The sequence below is a fragment of the Pipistrellus hanaki genome, assembly GCF_964339955.1.
Source record: "Pipistrellus hanaki genome assembly, chromosome: 6".
In the NCBI taxonomy this organism is placed as follows: Eukaryota; Metazoa; Chordata; class Mammalia; order Chiroptera; family Vespertilionidae; genus Pipistrellus; species Pipistrellus hanaki.
In genome coordinates, this window is record NC_140508.1 from 17,135,796 (window position 1) to 17,156,263 (window position 20,468).

A 20,468-nucleotide genomic window follows, 5' to 3' on the forward strand; every position below is an offset into this window, starting at 1 on the left:
AATATTATATAATATTATCTTTATTCACATTTAATCATTTATCCCAATGCTGTTCTTCAAAGCAATATCTTTTTAAATCTACAATCCAATACAATATCCTTATCTTTTATTCTCCATAATCTTTAGGATTGAGAGAGATTTGGCAGAGCTATTGTAAGTCATTATGTTTTGTGCATTTCCCCTCTTATTTTTTGTAGGCCTTGCTCTCTATACATTGATGAAGATCAGCATAGAAGTATAGAGAGGAGACATTAGGGCACTGCTTTTTGTAATCAGAAGTAATCTACAGGAAGGTCTCTCTTGCCACAAGGACACTCTTAAGGATGAGATCAGTTCTACAGCTGATTTCTTCTAGGGATGCATGGTGAACAAACAGGTTTGGTCCTTGACTAGAGCAAGGGACTCCATTTGAAGCCAAGGTGATCCTTAGATCTGGAACTTCATTTCTGTAGCAAAGAACACTTCTGCAGGTCTTCTGGAGATAAACTTTTATTAACATATTTTCTACCTGATATGGATAATTATGGGGTCCCTCTGCCTGGCTTATGCCCTCTCGCAATCTGGGTCCCCTCACGGGATGTCAGACTGCTGGTTCCAGCCTTATCCCCAAAGGTCAGGCCAAGGGACCTCACCAGTGCATGGATAAGCCTCTAGTACCCATATAAGATCTTTGGTAAATCTCTTTCTACCCTCCTTCTCTCTGAGATTCATCAGTCTGTTCCATGTTCCTTTGCCTGTGCATTGAGCATCAGCCCCTGGTGGTCAGTATGTGTCATAGCTACCAATTGAATGGATGAATGGTCAAAAGGTCGAATGGTCGCTTAGACTTTTGCATACATAGATAAGGATAATTTGAAAGGATTAAAAATAAAATTAAAACAGAATAAATTAAACAGAAACAAATGTACCTAATTGTAATGATATCAAGCTATATTACAAATCCAATGTTCTCAGAACTGCCTGGTACAGGCAAAATAACAGATATATAGACCAATGGAACAGAACAGAGAACCCAGAAATCGAACCAAGCCATTGTGCTCAATTAATATTTGACAAAGGAAGCAAAAGCACACAATGGAGTCAAAACCGTCTCTTCAATAAATGGTGTCAGGAAAATTAATCAGATACATGCAAAAAAATGAAACTAGACCACCAACTTATGCCATACACAAAAATAAGCTCAAAATGGATAAATGACTTAAACATAATATGGGAAACCATAAAAATCTTAGAAGAATCTATAGGCAGCAAAATAGCAGGCATATGTCCTAACAATATCTTTACCGATACAGCTCTTAGGACAATGAAAACTAAGGAAAAAATAAACAAAAGGACTACATCAAAATAAAAACCTTCTGCACAGCAAAGGAAACCATCAACAAAACAACACAAAGCCCACTGCATGGAAGAACGTATTTGCCAATGTTATCTCTGATAAGGGTTTAATCTCCAAAATTTATAAGGAACTCATACAACTTAACAAAAGGAAGATAAACAATCCAATCAAAAAATGGGCAAAGGACCTAAACAGACACTTTTCGAAAGAGGACATACAGAAGGCCAAGAGATATTTGACAAATGCTCAAAGTCACTAATCACCTGAGAGAGGCAAATTAAAATAACAATGAGGTATCATCTCACACCTGTTAGAATGGCTATTATCAACAAATCAACAAATAACAAGTGCTGGCAAGGATATGGAGAAAAAAGAACCCTCTTGCCCTGCGGGTGGGAATGCAGACTGATGAAGCCACTGTGGAAAACAGTGTGGAGTTTCCTCAAAAAAATTAAAAATGGAACTCCTATTTGACCCAGTGATTCCACTTCTAGAAATGTATCCCAAGAAACTAGAAACACCAATCAGAAAGGATATATGCACCCCTATGTTCATAGCAGCACAATTTACAATAGCTAAGATTTGGAATCAGCCTTAGTGCCCATCAGCAGATGAGTGGATTAGAAAATTGGGGTACATCTACACAATGGAATACTATACTGCTATAAAAAAAGAATTGTTTCCATTTGCAATAGTGTGGATGGAACTGGAGAGCATTATACTAAGTGAAATAAGCCAGTCAGAGAAAGATAAATATCACATGATCTCACTCATTTGTAGAAAATAATGGATGAACTGATGAACAAAAATAGATCCAGAGACAAGGAAGCATCAAACAGACTGTCCAACATATGAGGGAAGACAGGAGGTGAGGAGTAAGAGATCAACCAAAGGACTTGTATGCATGCATATGAGCAAAACCAATGGCACAGAGAGAAGGAGATGAGGACATGTGCTGGGAGTTGGGGACAGCTGGGGAGAGGTCAATAAGGGAAAAAGTAGACTCATGTAATGTTTTAAACAATAAAGAATTTATTTTTTTAATATATTTTATTAATTTTTTACAGAGAGGAAGCGAGAGGGATAGAGAGTTAGAAACATTGATGAGAGAGAATCATCAATCAGCTGCCTCTTGCACACCCCCTACTGGGGATGTGCCCACAACCAAGGTACATGCCCTTGACCAGAATCGAACCCAGGACTTTTCAGTCCACAGGCCGACGCTCTATCTAAACAATAAAGAATTTAAAATTTTTTAAGTGGCTTATACCTAAAACCTAGGTATTATGCTTAAAATTTTTTGGAGAAAACATCAAAACACCTGAAATAATTTATCCTAAGATGATAATTTAAAATCTATACCAATGTGTCTACAAAATAATGACAGCAATGTTGGTTACAGAAGTGGAAAATTGGAAATCAACAAAATATATGTCGGCAGCAGGCTAGTAAGCTAAGTGATGGAACATCTTTATTTAAATATATTTTTTATTTATTTCAGAGAGGAAGGGAAAGGAAGAGAGAGATAGAAATATCAATAATGAGAGAGAATTATTTATCAGCTGCCTCCTGCACACCCCCTTCTAGGGATTGAACCCACAACCCAGGCATGTGCCCTTGACCAAAATCAAACCTATGACCCTTCAGTTCGCAGGCCGACACTCTATCCACTAAGCCAAACCAGATAGAGCTGGAACATCTTTATAATGCCATGTCTATATATGGAAAAGCATCCTAGAGATCTGGTCAAATGAAAAAGCAACCTAAAGCAGTGCACACAGAATAGCATCATTTATTTTATTTATACATATTTACTTACATCTATGCATTTAAAAATCAAGAAACATTACAAGTTGTAATCTCTGTGGGGTAGGATTACAGAGAGACCTTTTTTACTTTTTACTTTTACATTATTTAAATTGCTTCTAATAAGCATTTAATTTTCTTATACTTAACAGCAAAAATTAAGCTATTTCTACTTTGAGATAAAAAGTAGGGAATGTTGGAAGAGGATATTAATTTCTCTTTCGGTCAATATGTATTATAGTCCAATCTTTTTTCTCTCCTTCTTTAACTTTTCATACAATCTTATCAAATAGTACTAAATTGAGTGTCCTTTAAGAAAATAAAATTTGAGTTTCTCGCTGATTGAAAAAAGTCTCTGAAATGTTTCAGATGTGTGTAACTGTAGCACATGTAGAGTAATTTGCACTCAAAGTAGAAAACTATAATATATACTTCTGGAACAATATGGGGATAATCTCAAGCTAAACCAAAAATCATTTATGCACTACAAATCTATTACTTGCTTATGAGTTTCTGATTGATTTACTCTTGAAATTTGTTTATTCCTTCCGTTAAAATATTGCTAAATCCATCAGCCAGTTCATCTTTAAGAAAATGAACACTGACTCTGGTGTCATACTGATTTCTCATTGTGTCATTACAGTTAAGTTAGTCTGCACCAAACAATGCTAATACCCTGAAATAATAACAGCATTCAGCCTTGCTATGGTATGAGCTTCCAATGTGAGACTATCTTTGCATGTTAAGAAGAAATTACAGAAAACAACTCCGAAACCATCTGGATTCCTGTAACAGAGAGGAATAGACAAAAGTGCTCCAGCCATGAAGACAGAAGAGAAACAGTTCAGAGATGAAAGACACTGACAATGCCTCGCCATACCAGCAGACAGCAGCTACGTGTTGCTGAAGGATGCCTAGGACCAAACCAGAGATGGTTGGACCTGCATCACCACCATTGTCCACCAACCAGATCTGAAATATCATGGCTGGCATGTACACATAAGGAACTGTTTGACATTGAAATTGGGACTCAAAAGAACTGATGGCCCAGAAAAGAACTCACTGCAGACTGATTCATTTGCCTCTCAGCATAATCCATTATGGCTTGTCTCAGTTTCGGTTCTTAGAAGGGTATTTCTTGGATCACATGATCTTACACTTCTAGAGGAAATAATGAACAACATAAACTGATGAACAAAAACAGACCCAGAGAAAGAGAAGCAGTGATCAGACTCTCAAACCTCAGAGGGAAAGTAGGAGAGGGTGGGGGTAAGGGGAAAAAAACAACCAAAGGACTTGTGTGCATGCATATAAGCCTAACCACCAGTGGCCATGGACAACAGGGGGGCAGGGGCATATGTGGGGAGGGGTTTGGGATGGGAATGGGGGATGAGGACAATTATGTGATACCATAATCAATAAAATAAAAATAAAAAGAATTAATATAGCCCACCAGGAGCTGCTCCTCAGCTGGCCTCCCCAAGTTCTCATACACAGGGTGTGTGCTTGTCAGTCAGACCTTTCTCATGCAAGTAAGTTTTCCAAGTAGTCATCATTTGGAAATATCAAATAAAAATGTATATGTCCTTCATGAGTGCAAGACAGCAGCTCTGGCTGCTGTAAGCAACAGACATTCACGATCCAGACAAGCAGCGGCCGCCCTCTGGGAATGACCGGGAGTGCCCTGAAATCACCCAGAAGGGTCATTCTATAAACACCGCTTCTGACCATCTCAGCGGTCCTCACTTCCTCTGTGAGGAGGAGCCACACTCGACTCCACCAAGATGGAGGGATCCTTCCTTGGGGGACACAGTCCCGCTTAGCTGCGCTGGTCCACATGCTGTCCTAGACTGTGCCATTTGCCATTCAGCCAGACTGTAAATAACAGTAGCACCGGGACACCATCTGTTCCCCCAGGTGTGTGTGCTCTGAGGCCCTGCTCAGCTCGCTGAGGGCGGGGGGGTTAGTGTCTCAGCTTCTGTTTCGTTTCCGTGATGGAAAGGTGCCTCAAAGTCTCTCTGGGCTACAGGTTTGTGCCAGGTACTTGGGTGTCATTACATGCCACCTCAGAAGATGGCGAGCTGCCTATATGTATTTGTGTGGGAAACAAACACAGTATGTTCACCTTAAGTAATGTAAGGCCAGTGAGTTCCTCCCTAAACAAGGGTTGCCTCTGTTTCTGAGGAGAAGTCCTTCCTCCTGGAGCATTCAGAGGCCTGTTCAGAGGACCCCTTCCCTTTTGGGTTTGAACTCTCCAAGGAGAGCCCACCTCAGTGACAAGCAGGAAGGAGGGGGAACGGCTGGCCAGCTTCAGAAACAATTCGAAAGCCAGCAGGTGCATCCAAGGTCCTCAGGCTACTGGTTTCTCCTGATTTTCTTTTTAAAAAAAAACACGTGTCTGCACCAGCAGATGTCATGCAGTGAGAACATGAATTCCATAAAATACACATGACCCTTCGCCTTAGAGTGGCCAAGAGGGGCATCTCAGTGATTGTGTAGTTATTAAAGAAAAGTAGTCTAGTTGCCCTAACATTTCAGAAGGGAATGATGGTGAAAATCACAGTCTAAAGCACATGGAAATAAACATGTTAGTTCATTTGGCTAATACAGTTTGAGGCAACCAGCAGCAGGTTTGAAATTTCCTAGACAGCTTTATTTTATCATAAAAACCCACATAAATTTGGCCCTCTCTAACATATCTGTGATGTTTCTTTCAAAAACATTATGTAAGGGGAAATGAGGGGACCTCTTACCGGTTTTGTTGCATAACTGCCAAGATTCTGTATACACATCTTTGGATTTTGGAAAGCTGACCCCTTGTATTAGAGCTGGCATATTAGAGCTGGCATTTGGGCAATTTCTCTTCTTTGCTGGTTGGAGAATCCCAACTTACAAATCTTACATTAAAATAATTCTCCAGGAAAATGCCTATTGTGTAGGCATGCACACATGCACATCCACACACACACACACCCCTACTTTGTACTGCACACCACAATAAATGACACCAGAGAGCAGCATTCGAGTTAAGGATAAGTGAACTCAAGCCAAGCAGGCCAATAGGTCTCAGATCACACCTAATCATGAAATTGCCAGCATCCTGTCTCCTGGTATTGCCACCTTCTTTGCTTCTTGAACCTTTTTTCTGGCACCTCATGTACAGTCTGATTCTTTCTGCAACACCATTTCCTAAGTTCCCTGCGTTCCAATAAGCACCTCTTCCAGAGTTCCTCACTGTTCACAGCATCTCATCTTCTCAGGCCCCCAACTGTGCTCAGTCCCGCTCCTTTTCTGCCTCCCAGGGTCGCAGAGTCGCATCCATCCCATGTTCCTCAGGTCCAGAGGATTTCCCACACATGGAGAACTCTCTCCTCACCTGAGTGCAAGCCTGGCGAGTCTTTGCCCCCACCACCACCACCATCACCACCACCACACCACCACCACCACCACCACCACCACATCACCACCACCACCACCACATCACCACCACCACCACCACCACACCACCACTACCACCACATCACCACCACCACCACACCACCACCACCACCATACCACCACCACCATCACCACCACCACCACCACCACCACCATATCACCACCACCATCACCACCACCACACCACCACCACTACCACCACCACCACACCACCACCACCACACCACCGCATCACCACCACCACCACATCACCACCACCACCACATCACCATCACCACATCACCACCACCACCACCACCACCACCACCACCACACCACCACCACCACACCACCACCCTGATATCCTCTTTCTTTGGGGAGAACTTAAGAATTACTTTGAAAGGGCAGAGAAAGTTCTTGCCATCCTTTACTAATCAGCAAACATAAGGCAGAACTGACTGTCGAGGGGCAAGGGCCAGATCAGGGATATTTCAGAAACACTTCCTCTCCTGTGCATGCCCCAGCCCACTGTGGTTAATAAATGCTGGTCAGGCCATGAGGGAAAACTGTTTGTTTTCCAGAACTGTACAATAGCTCCAGCAATGTTATGATCCTAAATACATATTAAAATTATCACTTGCCCTGGCAGGTGTGGTTCAGTTGGTCAGAGCAACATCCTGCACACCAAAAGGTGACAGGTTTGATTCCCAGGCAAGGCACATACCCAGCATGCAGGTTCCATCCCCAGTCAGGATGAGTATGGAAGGCAACCCAACTGATCCATATCTCTCTCTCTCTCTCTCTCTCTCTCTCTCTCTCTCTCTCTCTCTCTCTCTCTCCCTCTCTCTCTCTCTCCCTCTCCCTCTCTCTCATCAATAAAAATCATATCCTTGGGTGAGGATTAAAAATAAAAAGTAAATAAAATTATCAATTATCTTTAGTATATTATAATGACTTTGGGAGAATGTGGACAAATATATTTTAGAAATACTTCCAACTACAGAAAAAAATGAAAAAAAAATCATATTAGCTCTAAATTAAATTTGAATAGTTATAACCATAAAGACAATTTCTCAATGATTTATTATTATATAAATTTTTACTCTTAAAGTATTATAGGCTAGGAGGGAATAAAATGAACATTTGGTCCAAAATCCCACTAATTATTTATCATGTGGGTTAAAAAAGAAAACATTTTTTTCTAAAAGATTTTAAAATGTAGTTGCTGTTGGTGAACGTCATACCATCTTTCCTCAGAAAAATCAGTAAGTGGGCTTTAAAGACTCATAATTCATAACCCTCATTGTCTCACACACAATCTGAAATTCTTCGTACATCCTTTTCAAAATCAGTATTTATTAACTACCCTAGAGGAAAAGGCCATGAGGACATGTTTCAATATGTATCAACCTTTGCTGTTGGAACATCTTGTCCCCCCACGTCCTTCATGCTGCCCCAAAGTGAATCTCCTTTCCTTCCGATCACACCAGAGGGAGAAAGCCAGACGTCTACTCTTCCTCCTGGTGGTCTTTGATATACTTGAAAACCAGTAAGTTTCCATTACTCCCCAAGAAACAAATGCCTACCCTATTAAAGAGAACATAGATACAGTTCCCGTTTTCTGCATATCCTCAAAAGTGGGCGATGGAAAGAGTAACCCACCTCCACCCTCCATCACAGAAGTAAGCGGCATATGTCGCGTCCAGCTGGAATGAATAGTACTGGAAGCTTGCCTGGACAAACAGTCCCTGCCAACCCCAGGGGGCACTCTGCATATGCATCCTTCAGGGGTCTATCAATATTGATGCTGTGTTTACAAAGTCTCTCTCTCCCCTTCTAGTCTGCCATGTGTAAGCACCTCTGCGATTCTAAGTGTGGGCTTTCCAGAAAGCAGTATGTTTTGTAAGCAGTCCTTCCTGCCATGAGGAGGCCGGGGGGAGGCAGTTCAAGACTGCCATCCACCTTTTCCACCTGAAAACCTTGGCCCTCCACCTAAATGACCTTGCAGTTCTGCAGACTTGGGGACACGAGAAAAAGCATGTCCAACATCTGGCTACAAACAACTCCTCCGCCCTAACAATGAAGTGGCATTTCCCCCAGGATGGAAACACGTGCTCAGGAGGATAAACAAACCTCTGAATGCTATCTGTAACAGCTCCATCTGCTGGTTCCCAGATAATGTTACAGATCTGACAGGTGGACATCGATCATATTGATCCAATAATAAACAGTGCATTATAATAGAAGTCTTGTCCTTTTTCTTCTCAACTCATCCAGAACTGCTCCTGCCCCAGACGCCAGGCAGCATACACAAACAGCCACTGGGGATGCTGAAATAGAGCATGAGGGCTGCTTTGAAGACAATCTAGATAGAGAATGACCCGGAATAAAGGACATGACAGAGGGACAGTGTGGCCCTTCCTATCCTTTTTGTGGGGTTAGACAACAGACTTTCCTATCCTGAGGCGTGGGTTTTTCTCCTCCAAGATGGAAGTAAAGATGCTTGCAACTCAGGGGCAAGTGCTGGTAACAGAATTCTGTAATGGGGCCATGCTCAATATGCTGAGAGCACCTAAAAGTCATAAGTCATATAAACATTAAGGCACTATAATTACATTAAATAGTCACTGGCCATTATCAAAAAGGCCTAAAATCTCCCACTAATTCAGTGCTTAACAGAGTCATACAGTTAGATGCTTCAATATTTTTTAAATATGTTTTATTTTTTTATTTTTTATATATATTTTTTTATTTTTAGAGAGAGGATGGGAGATGGAGAGAGAGATAGAAAAATTAATGATGAAAATGAATCATTTATTGGCTGCCTCCTGTGTGCCCCTACTGGAGATCAAGCCACAACCCAGGCATGTGCCCTTGACCAGAATTGAGCCCGGGACCCTTCAGTCCACAGGCTGACATTCTACCCACTGAGCCAAACCAGCTAGGGTGATACTTTATTTTATTTTTTTTTAATAATGAGTAAAAGCTGAGACAGAGAGATAGCAGAGTTCACATATATAAAATTAACAGCTGTTTCACCAGCAGGAAGAACAATCCTAGATAACTTATTTTCCCGAAGCTATTTAAGACATGTATGCCCATTTTCCTAATGGAGTTTTAATTCTAAATTATTATTTTCATTCATTTAAAAGTCCTATATCTTGAAAAAAAAAAAAAAGTCATATATTTTGAATGCCCATTGTCAATTGCACACCCAACCCAAGGCCTTTATACTCAAAGGCAGGTGCTAGAGTTAGATTAAACTTAGTCATCACAAGGGCATGGCTTGGGGCTTTGGGACTTCCATAACATGATCTTCATCACTCCTAACCTAAACCCATCCCAAGCGTTTCAGGTTGAATGGTGTCCTCTTGAAAAAGATATGCTAAAATCCTAACCAGAGAAGGTGACTGTACCAGAGAGGTAACCAAGTTAAATGAGGTCATTGAGATGGGCCCTAATCCAACATGACTGGTGTCCTTAAGAAAGGAGGAAATTTGGAAACAGGGCTCTGTCGTTTCTCTGTAATGGGGCTGTGCTCAATGTGGTGTGTGACGGAGACAGGCATGGAAAGAACACCATGTGAGGAAACACAGGGAGAAGACGGCTGTCTACCAGCCACGGAGAGGAGAGAGGCCTGAACAGATCCTTCTCTAACCACCCTCTGATGGAGCCAATGCTCGGACACCTTGGTTTTGGACTTCAAGTCTCCAGAGCTATAAAACAATAAATTTCTATTGTTGAAGCCACCCTGTTTGTGGTATTTGTGACTGTAACCCTTGCAAACTAATTCATCAAGTAAACAAATAGTCTGTGTAAAACTAGCTTGTTAACTGATTGACTGATGGATTGAATAATTTTAGAAGAAATGGAAGTCATTCTATTCCAATGGCCTAGCAAATGTGGTTTAGTAGTTGATTGTCAACCTATCAACCAGGAGGTCATGGTTCAATTCCTGGTCAGGCCACATGCCAGGGTTCAGGCTCAATCCCCAGTAGGGGGCATGCAGGAGGCAGCCGATCAATGATTCTTATCACTGATGTTTCTATCTCTCTCTCCTTTCCTCTCTGAAATCAATAAAAATATTTTTTTAATTTTTAATAAATAAATAAAAGAAAGCCACTCAGTTCCATCTGTGAAAGGAAAAACAATCATGTCATTTCCTCCAAAATGAAATCATCAGCATATAAAAAGTTCATATGCAAACAATTTTAAATGTAAACCCAAAAAGATTTATAAATTCTCAGATGATCTTTAAATTGACAAGACAAAAAAATGAAACTTTTCCCCCTTTGCCACGTCCTTTATCAGATCATTTTCATGATGCTTCCCATTGAAATTGAAAACTGTCAAAGAATCATTGAGATTTATGATGAGTTTATTTTTTCCCAACAGCAATATCAGCACATGTTAAAATCTGACAACCATAATCTAGATGGCAATTTTGTGATTTGAATGCAATTTATTCTCTCTCCACTGCTATAATTGCCCAGACCTTATCACTTATTTTACTGTGATATCAGCCATGATACCTTTTTCCCAAAAAGATCACCCAAAGAGCTAAACTCACCAGGATCAGATAACTATTAACTTCTCCAAGAAAACACTAGAGGACTCGAAAGCAAGAATGTAATACAGCCGATGGATTGCTGCATCGCCTATGGAAAGATGCTCAGGATGTGAAAAGTATAACCTAGTGTAATTTTCTACCATCATTCTCCTATTCCTAACATGCTGACAGGTCAGGGAGCCGGTGACCAAGTACCCAGAATAGAATAATTAGAGGAAATGCCAGTTCAGGCACTCTCTGGGTTTTGTTCTAAAGTGTTTTACTTCCAATATTGCAGTGAGGTCAGATGCCTCCTAGGAAAACCAAAGCCAGTTGTTTCTTCTCTAAGTAGTACTAAGGCGTTCACTTGTTAGTGGGGACCTCATCACCCTCAAGAGGAAAGCAGGACAAAGGAGTAACTGGGAGATGAGCAATGACTCATGCAGTAGGGGAGATAGGGAGTTAACCCACAGAGAACCCAGGGCAATAAGAGCCACCTACCCTCAGGGTTTGACTCAACCAAGTCCTACTCCTGCCTAGTGGTCCTGGGCACAAGAAACAGACACCATGGAGACAAACCCTCCAACCAGAAACCAAAGAATCACACTTAACTTACATTTAAAATACTTACTTAAGCCGAAACCGGTTTGGCCCAGTGGTAGAGCCTCGGTCTGCGGACTGAAAGGTCTCGGGTTCGATTCCGGTCAGGGGCATGTACGTTGGCTGCGGGCACATCCCCGGTAGGGGGTGTGCAAGAGGCAGCTGGTCGATGTTTCTCTCTCATTGACGTTTCTAGCTCTCTATCTCTCTCCCTTCCTCTCTGTAAAAAATCAATAAAATATATTTTAAAAAAATAAAATAAAATACTTACTTACTTAAACTGGCGTTGCTTGAAAATGACATGATTTTTCCATCTCCAGAGTCGTCTGCTGCAGCCTTTTACTGGAAAGTAATAAAACCATCCATTTTTTCAGAAAACTACTCCAAGACCATGGAGATTCCTGCAACAGAGAGGAGTTGTCAGGTCTGCTCCAACCACAAAGACAAGAGGAGAAACAGTCCAGAGATGGAAGACACTGACAACGCCTGGCCACGCTAGCAGTCAGCAGCTGTGCATCTCTGCAGGTTGCCCAGGACCAAACCAGAGAGGGTCAGACCAGCATCGCCACCATCTGTCCATCATCTAGATATCATTGCTGACATGTACACATAAGGAACTATTTGACATTGAAACTGGGTCTCAGAACTGTTAGACATTGAAATTGGAACTTGGACATTTTTTCTTATTGTATGTTTATTTCTACTCTGCAGTTGCAAGATTTTTCAAAGAAAAGAAATGGGGGGAAATAGTTATAGAGATTAAGAACCATTGAACAGACTGTCAAACTATAGCGGGAAGGCAAGGGAGGTTGAGGAGGGTTGTAAGAGATCAACCAAAGGACTTGTTTGTGTGCATATAAACATAACCAATGGATACAAGACACGGGGGCAGGGGGGGGGGAGCAGGTGAAGGCATATGTTGGGGGATAGGGGAGGCTGGCGGGAGGTCAAGAGGGGGGGAAAAGAGACATATGTACTACTATTTGTAATTCTTCAAACAATAAAAAATAAAAAACCATCCATGAGTCCATTGTTTATTTAGTCCTGAATGCCAGCATTCAGGTGCCTCATTGCCACCAATAGAATAGATCAAACATTACGGGAGGGGCCGGTGTAAAAAAAAAAAAAAAAAAGGAATGGAGGAGAAAAAAACAAGAACATTCACTCTGAGGAAAAGAAACTTTCTGGAACATCTCCAGCTGCCACTCAATATCAGTCCTATGACACACTATATGCTGGTCAAGAGCATGGCGTCTGGGGTCAGGTAGCTCTAGGTTGGAATGCAGTTCTTCTGTAACCAGAAGTAATAGTGAGAGTAAGGAAAGCAAGAGGTTATAGTATCCACTATGCACCAGGCAGCGGCAGACTGCACTTTACATACATTATCTCATCTCATCCTCACAGCACTCAGAGCAGGTTCTAGTACGAGCTCCATTTTACAAAGAAGGAAAATGAGGCTCAAAGAGGTTACGTAATTTGCTGAGGTCAGAAGAAAGAGAAGAGATTTAGGCCCGTGCACTCTGGCTACAGAATCTGTGTGTTTCCGTATCTTTAAAATAAAAATAGTAATTGATGTTCCTTAACTCACAGGAAGTTGTAAAACCTAAGTGAAACGACACACATGAAGAGCCTTAGCACAGTGCCAGGGACACAGTAAGTGTATAGTAAACTACATGCTGCTAGGATTGAATCCTCTACACCGGCTAGAAATTCAATAGTAACCACACAACATGGTCCCAAATCGTAGTTGATTCCCATTTTACAGTGCTCATCATTGTCTTACAAAAATTAACCAAATATTAAGCATGGCTTACCCCAAATTTGCATTGTTCTTGGAATCCGATATCCCTATTTGGAAAGAAGGCTGTCATATGTCAGTTGGTTGGAGCTTTGTCCCCTTCACCAAAAGGTGGCGGGTTAGATCCCCAGTCAGGGCACATACCCAGGTTACAGGTTGGATCCCTGGTGGAGGCAGGTGCTGGAGGCAACCAATTGATGTTTCTCTCTCCCACTCTCTAAAACTCATTTTTTAAACATTTAAAATGTTGGCAGGCCTCTTAATTCACTCGTAGAATCAAGGCAGAGACCAACATTGTTTCAAAGTACAGCACAAGAATAAGATGATGAAAGATTTAGGGATCCAGTTGGTTGGAGAGTCATCCTATTGTGGCTTCAGTTCCTGGTCAGAGCACATACCTAGGTTTCAGGTTCAATCCCTCCATGGGGGCGCATATAGAAGGCAACTGATTGGTAACTGACCGATGTTTCTCTCTTACATAAAATTTCCTCTCTCTCTCTCTCTCTCTCTCTCTCTCTCTCTCTCTCTCTCTCAGGAAAGGAAAGGAAAGGAAAGGAAAGGAAAGGAAAGGAAAGGAAAGGAAAGGAAAGGAAAGGAAATTTCAATAAAACGTATCCTCAGTAAGGATTAAAAAAAATTTTTTTTAAATAAAAAAGATTTAAGGATTCATTAAAAAAAGACTTAGAGATCTGTGCATTCAGCCTCCATGGGGCTAATTTTGCCCTTTGAACCCAAAACAAATTCCTTGATCTTCCCCCCATCTACAAATAACTTGGTATTTTTATGGACTGCAAAAGGCATTATTTGGTCAAATGTATTTGTCTTATAGGAAGTGCATCTGGTGTCTGATTCAAAAGTCTGAATTACAGCCAGTGGGTATGGCTCAGCTGGTTGAGTGTGGTCCTGGGCATCAAGAGATCACTGGTCCGATTCCCAGTCAGGACACATGCTTGGATTGTGGGCTCGATTCCTCAATAGGGGGCATGCAAGAGGCAGCCAATGATGTTTCTCTGCCATCAATGTTTCCCTCTCTCCTTCTCCCTTTCTCTCATTCAAAAAGAAAGAAAGAAAGAAAGAAAGAAAGAAAGAAAGAAAGAAAGAAAGAAAGAAGGAGGGAGGGAGGGAGGGAGGGAGGGAGGGAGGGAGGGAGGGAGGGAGGGAGGGAGGGAGGGAGGGAGGGAGGGAGGGGAGGGAGGGAGGGAGGGAGGGAGGGAGGGAGGGAGGGAGGGAGGGAGGAAGGAAGGAAGGAAGGAAGGAAGGAAGGAAGGAAGGAAGGAAAGAAAGAAAGAAAGAAAGAAAGAAAGAAAGAAAGAAAGAAAGAAAGAAAGAAAGAAAGGAAGAAAGAACCAAAAAAAACATATTTTTTAAGTCTGAATTACAATGAAGAGTATTTATCAGGAATGTTACAATGAGTGTCCAGGCCAATGCTAGGAAACTGGAAGGGCAAGATTTGGAGCAGAGGACATGGCATCAGGTGGCATTGGTGGCTGTAGCTGCTCAGAAACTTAGCTCAAGACTTTCCAGAAACACTCCTGGATCCTGGAGCAAAATTTGTATCAGTTAATCAGGAAGTATTGTATGATGATTAATTTTATGTGTCCGGTTGGCTGGGCCACAGTGCCCAAATAGGTGGTCAAACATTACTCTGGGTGTTCCTGTGAGGGTGTTTTTGGATGAAATTATCAATTAAATTAGTGGGACTTGAGTAATGCAGATTACCTTCCACAATATGGGTGGGCTTCACCATCAGTGAAGGCCTGAATAGAACAAAAGGTGGGTATCCCTCCTCTGAGCAAGAAGGAATTCTCCATCTGATGGTCTTCAGACTTGAACTGCAACATCAGCTCTTCCCTGGCTCTTCAGCCTGCAGGCTGGCCAGCCACTGTCATCGCATGGGCCTTGTGGTAATGGTATAATACTTGATAAGCATTCTGGGCTTTGATTGTTTTTCATCTGTAACACATTTGAGCACCCTGGAAATGTGGAATAAGAGCTTTTTTGTGGTTGGTGATGAGCCACTCATTGTTGGTTGGAAATATATAATACACGGAAGTCTTCTGTGATAACTTGAGTTGCTGCGAATCACTAATAATTGCTTATTCTGTAAGTTCATGGGCTCTCCAAGTTTTTCATCATTTTCTATGTCTGACTGTTCCCTCAGCACTTTCTAGAGCATTGCTGTGCACTGAACAATTAGGATAATTTAAGCATCAAAAGAATGGTGTTAATGATTGTAACATGTTAAAAAATTTTAATTCTGTGAGCCCATGATGGGGGCTCAGAGAAAGGAAGCTTTTCTTTATAGAAAAATACCAGCAAGTTATGTGGACTGAACAATGCTTGGGTGCTAAAACCACTAGATGAAAATGAATTGGGTAATATGGAAGATATGTACACAGTGATGAATAATATTGAAACAATACCAAAGCATCATTTACCCATCAGATTGCTTACTAATCCCATACTAATTCACATGGAATAATCTGGCTGTTACCTCCTTAATCAAGTAATCAAACTTAGCTTCACAAATAGGGGCACATGACTTGTTTCCTGATTAGATGCAGTGTGACATGCACATATGTGGCATTCCTATCACAAATGTGTAGTATAGGCCTAATGCAGACTCTAGATCTAACATCCAGTCTGTGACTGTGCAGGGGGTAGAGGAGCAAGGGCAATGACACAGGAGAAAACAGTCTAGAAAATACAGAAGGCGGGGAGTATTCTACAAATGGTCTGGGTTCTCAAGAGTCAATGCCAGAAAGGAGAGAAGGATGGAAGGATAGAAGGAAAAAAAGGAATAAAGGAAGGGATGGAGAAAGGGAGGGAGGGAGGGGAAGAGGGAGGAAGGAAGAGTGGTCATGGTTATAAATTAAGAGAATATGGAAATAACAAAACTACAAAATAATAATTATGAAATGTAGTAATGCAGTGGATAAACCTTGAGTAGGTTCTGGGTCTGAAAAAAGAGTAAACTGGGAATAAAGATATATTTTGGGGGATAAAATTTGAGAAATTTGAATAAGGAATGAGTATCATATAAATTATAGAATTAAAGTGTGGTGATGGTGTTGTAATTCTGTTGGAACATTTCTAAAAGAAGGCACATGCTGAAATATTCAGTGGGGAAGTATCGTGATGTCTATAACCTTAATGCCAAATGCTTTAACAAAAAAGAACATGCATTTATATACAGTGATGAAACATATGTGACAAATGTTAACAGCAATTAAATCCAAGTAGAGGGTATTAAAAGGCTCACTCTACTATTCTTTCAATTTTGCTGTGTGTTTAAAAATAGAGCAAAAAATGAGGAAAGGAGCCCTAACTGGTTTGGCAGTGGATAGAGCATCTGCCTGCCATCTGAAGGGTCCCAGGTTCGATTCCAGTCAAGGACATGTACCTTGTTTGTAGGCACATCCCCAGGAGGGGGTGTGCAGGAGACAGCTGATGGGTGTTTCTAACTCTCTATCCCTCTCCCTCTCTTTCTCCCTCTGTAAAAAACCAATAAAATTTTTTTTTTTACATGAGTAAAGGAAAAAACAACTTTTAGGATCACTTGTTTTTCATCCCCTTCTAACTTCTAAGAAGAAAAAACAGATGCCTTTGTTTTTTAAAAACAGCTTTATTGAGATTTAATTCTCATACCATATAATTCACTCAATTTAATATGTACAATTCAGTGGCTTTTAATATGTTCATAGAGTCATGCAACCATTTTTAGAACATTCTAGTTACCCAAAAAAGAAATCTCCCCATCTTCAGCCATCACTCCCAGCCTTTCCATGCTCCCAACCCTAGGCAACCCCTGATTTAGTTTCCATCTCTAGATGTATTTGATTTTTACTTCTTGAAAATTTGACACATCATGCCAAATTCCTTGGCTGCTGCCAACGCTTTAACCAAATGGTCTGTGTCCGGCTGTGTTTGCTCACCCAGATTCTCTGCAGGAGATAAGAGGAAGCTTTATGATTCTCAGCCTCTGGAGGCCCAAGAGCCTCCTAAGACCTTACTGTTTGCCTTCCGACTCTGCTGACAGATGCACCAGAGGAAAAGCAGGTCTGCTGTCAAATATGTCAGATGAGCTCAGCTGACCCTTTCACTGGTTGAGGACACTGGAAGAAGAAGGGGCATTGGCCATCCGCAGTGTCTGCCCCTCACTCCATTCTGCATTCTGATGGTATTTGCAGACGCACAGAGCTTTCTTACAGCGCCCCATTGTCAGGGGCGGTGGACACTGACCTTGCTTGGAGTCTATGTCAGACCTTACCTCCATGTAGAGCCACTCTAGCCACTGTGCATGATGCCAAGGGAAAGTGTGAGCGAGTACCTATCTTCCTGGATTGACTGGACTGCATAGAGGTCCAGGCAGCTGTCAGGAGGGAGGAAATCTCTCTGTGAGAACTACTGTATAAGTCTTCTCAAAACAATGCAACGATATCCTACCTTGGTTCAAAGCAGTCTAAAGTTCTGTTTGCTTGAGTTGGCTTTTACTGAGTCCTGAGAACTGCTCCCTCATAGAGAGGACAATATAAGCACCCCACAGAAAGTCTCCCGCGGACCTTCATGGAGGAAGGTTTCTCCAGGGTGAAAAGTCCATGAATTTTGAGTCCATGGGTTGAATAGGAATGTCTCTGAGGCAAGGATAATATACATGACTATGGAATTGAGAAGACACTGTGTGAAATCTGTTTGGATCTGAAGATGCTTGTGTGTATCAAGTTTAGTCCTGGATTGCTAGATAAGCCCAAAGAGAGGACACGTGAATTGTATCTAAGCACTGTATTTCATTGAAATCTTGCTCCCAGCTACGTCTCCTTTGTAATGGATTTTTATTATCAGTTGCTTAATTGATGCCCGTGTACATTCATTATTGTAAACTAGGGTTTCCATGGAGACTAACTTGATACACTCTTTTCTTCATCTCTCTCAGTTTTCCACTCTGAGACTACCCCACGTGGACTCCCCATGCTCGTTGCTTTCCTCTCTGTGCACTGCATAGCAGGTGTTGGTGGTATTGGCAGGAAAAATACGTGAGCCTCTCTAGAGGGAACTTCCTAGTCAAAGACACCCATCCCCATGAGGACTACATATGTGAAGGTCAACTTCCCAATCCTCTCATCCAGGAAGCAGATTTTTACCCAAAGTAGCTTGGTGACCCCAAAATTTACACTTGGAGGTGATGTAAAATACACTCTAGATTTTTTAACAAAAAAAAAAAACATAAAATCCCAGGGGGGAAAAAGAGTGAAATGCAGTAGTGATTTTCCAAGGTAATTCCACCAGGCTTGCCCCCAGAGTTCTCTGCAATGACTAAAGGTTTCTGGGAGCTCCCACTCAGGCCCAGGAGAGCAGACCTAGAGAAGCACTGTTTGTGCTTGGCACTCAAGGGTAAGAGGTTTGCTTTATAGCTCTTTTTTGGCACCTGTTGGATGCGTTCCCTCCTTGCCACCTCCACCCACATCTGCTCTCCTCTCCTTTCCCACCCCCTTTCCACAGCATCATTTTCCCACCCTTAGCTGCTACCTAAGGACAGTCATCCGGTGAACACAAGCCCAGGGTAACTTGTAATAGTAAAGGCAAATGCTTGTGTTTTTCCCTGCAGTAGGCAACACTTTTCCTCTCTTCTTTTCCGTGGCCCAGGGAAGGAGTCCCTCAGGGAACCCCAGGTGTTTTGAAGATGAAAATGAAGGTGGGGGGCCTGGCTCAGTGCTTATTAACCGCAGAGAGAATTTGGTTCACTTCAAGAAACGGTAAAATAATGGCACAGGAGAGACGGTGATTCCTAATGAATTCATGTGAGCAAAGCGTGAGGTGACCCGTTTGGGGACAGGGAGTCCAGAGGCCGCCTTCCTTCTGGAGGAGAAAAATGAAGCAATTGCTTCCTCTGACTGCACGCTACTTGCCTCCCTTTCCTGAAACACACGGGCATCCAGGATCTCACGGCCAATGCCAGGGCTGCCTGAGTGCCTCCGCTGCCACTGGATTTAAATAAGATGCCTCCTGGGGGACACGGAAGCCCACAGTCGGGCTTGAGGTAGACATAGTCTCAGCTCTCTCCCCTCAGCACTGCCATCTCTGCCTCATCCCTCCAAAACCCCCCTCCAGAGTCACCACCCCCAAATGCCACCCATGCGCAGGCTTGAACATCTTCAGCTTACACATACCACCTTCACGGTGCAGACCAAAGTCTCATGAAAGGTCAACAACCGCCTGGAAAATAAAAAGGAAACAGACAAGCTGCAGAAGTAAGTCACAGAGGCTGCGTCTAATACCGGACAGGTGGCACCTTGGCACAAGTGCCCCTGAAATCACTCTCTTCCTGGGCCGCCCAGAGCCGACTCCCTTTCCCAGAAAAGCCAACACCCGTCAATCTGGAGCTGGCTGTGCAGGAGGCGGAGCCTGGAGCCCAGGGCGAGAGGTCCCTGACCTCCCGCGAAGTCGTGCTATCGGCCTCGGGTCGCCCTATCTAGTGTAAACTCGGTTTCACACATAAATAACGTGCCACATCTGGCCCTCTGGTTTTATGGCGTCTTAGCGACCGAGCAATTTATAGATGGCGACCTTGTGAAGCCAGCAGCCTGGGCTCACCGCAAGCGGCATGGTCCAAGGCAGAGCCACCAGGGACGGCGGCGGAGAGGCGAGGGAGAGGAGAGCCCGGGGTCCCAGATCCCCAGCCCACACGGGGCGCACAGGAGAGGGAACCTGCCCGCCTGGGGGGGGGGGGGTGTCGGGCCCCGCGCTCCCCTCCCCCAACCCGGCCATGTGGCAGCTGAAAGAGCCATCGAAGCCCAAGTGTGTTTGCGCTCAGACCCAATTTATTACCACCGAACATATGGCCAATATTTTGACTCACGTCAGTCGGGCAAGAAAAACAAACAGAGAGCGCGCGGCGTGGGGGAGCGGCCCCCTTCGCTGGGGCTGTGCTGTGCCGGGCCGGGCCCGCTAGGGGCGCGGGGGGG

At 42.8% G+C, this 20,468-nt stretch overlaps 1 protein-coding gene across 1 annotated transcript in view; it reads left to right on the forward strand.

The window, feature by feature from the left end:
* Positions 1–20,468, forward strand: part of LOC311624161 (general transcription factor II-I repeat domain-containing protein 2A-like) — a 324,681-nt gene that overhangs the window by 79,835 nt on the left and 224,378 nt on the right. The window lies entirely within an intron of this gene.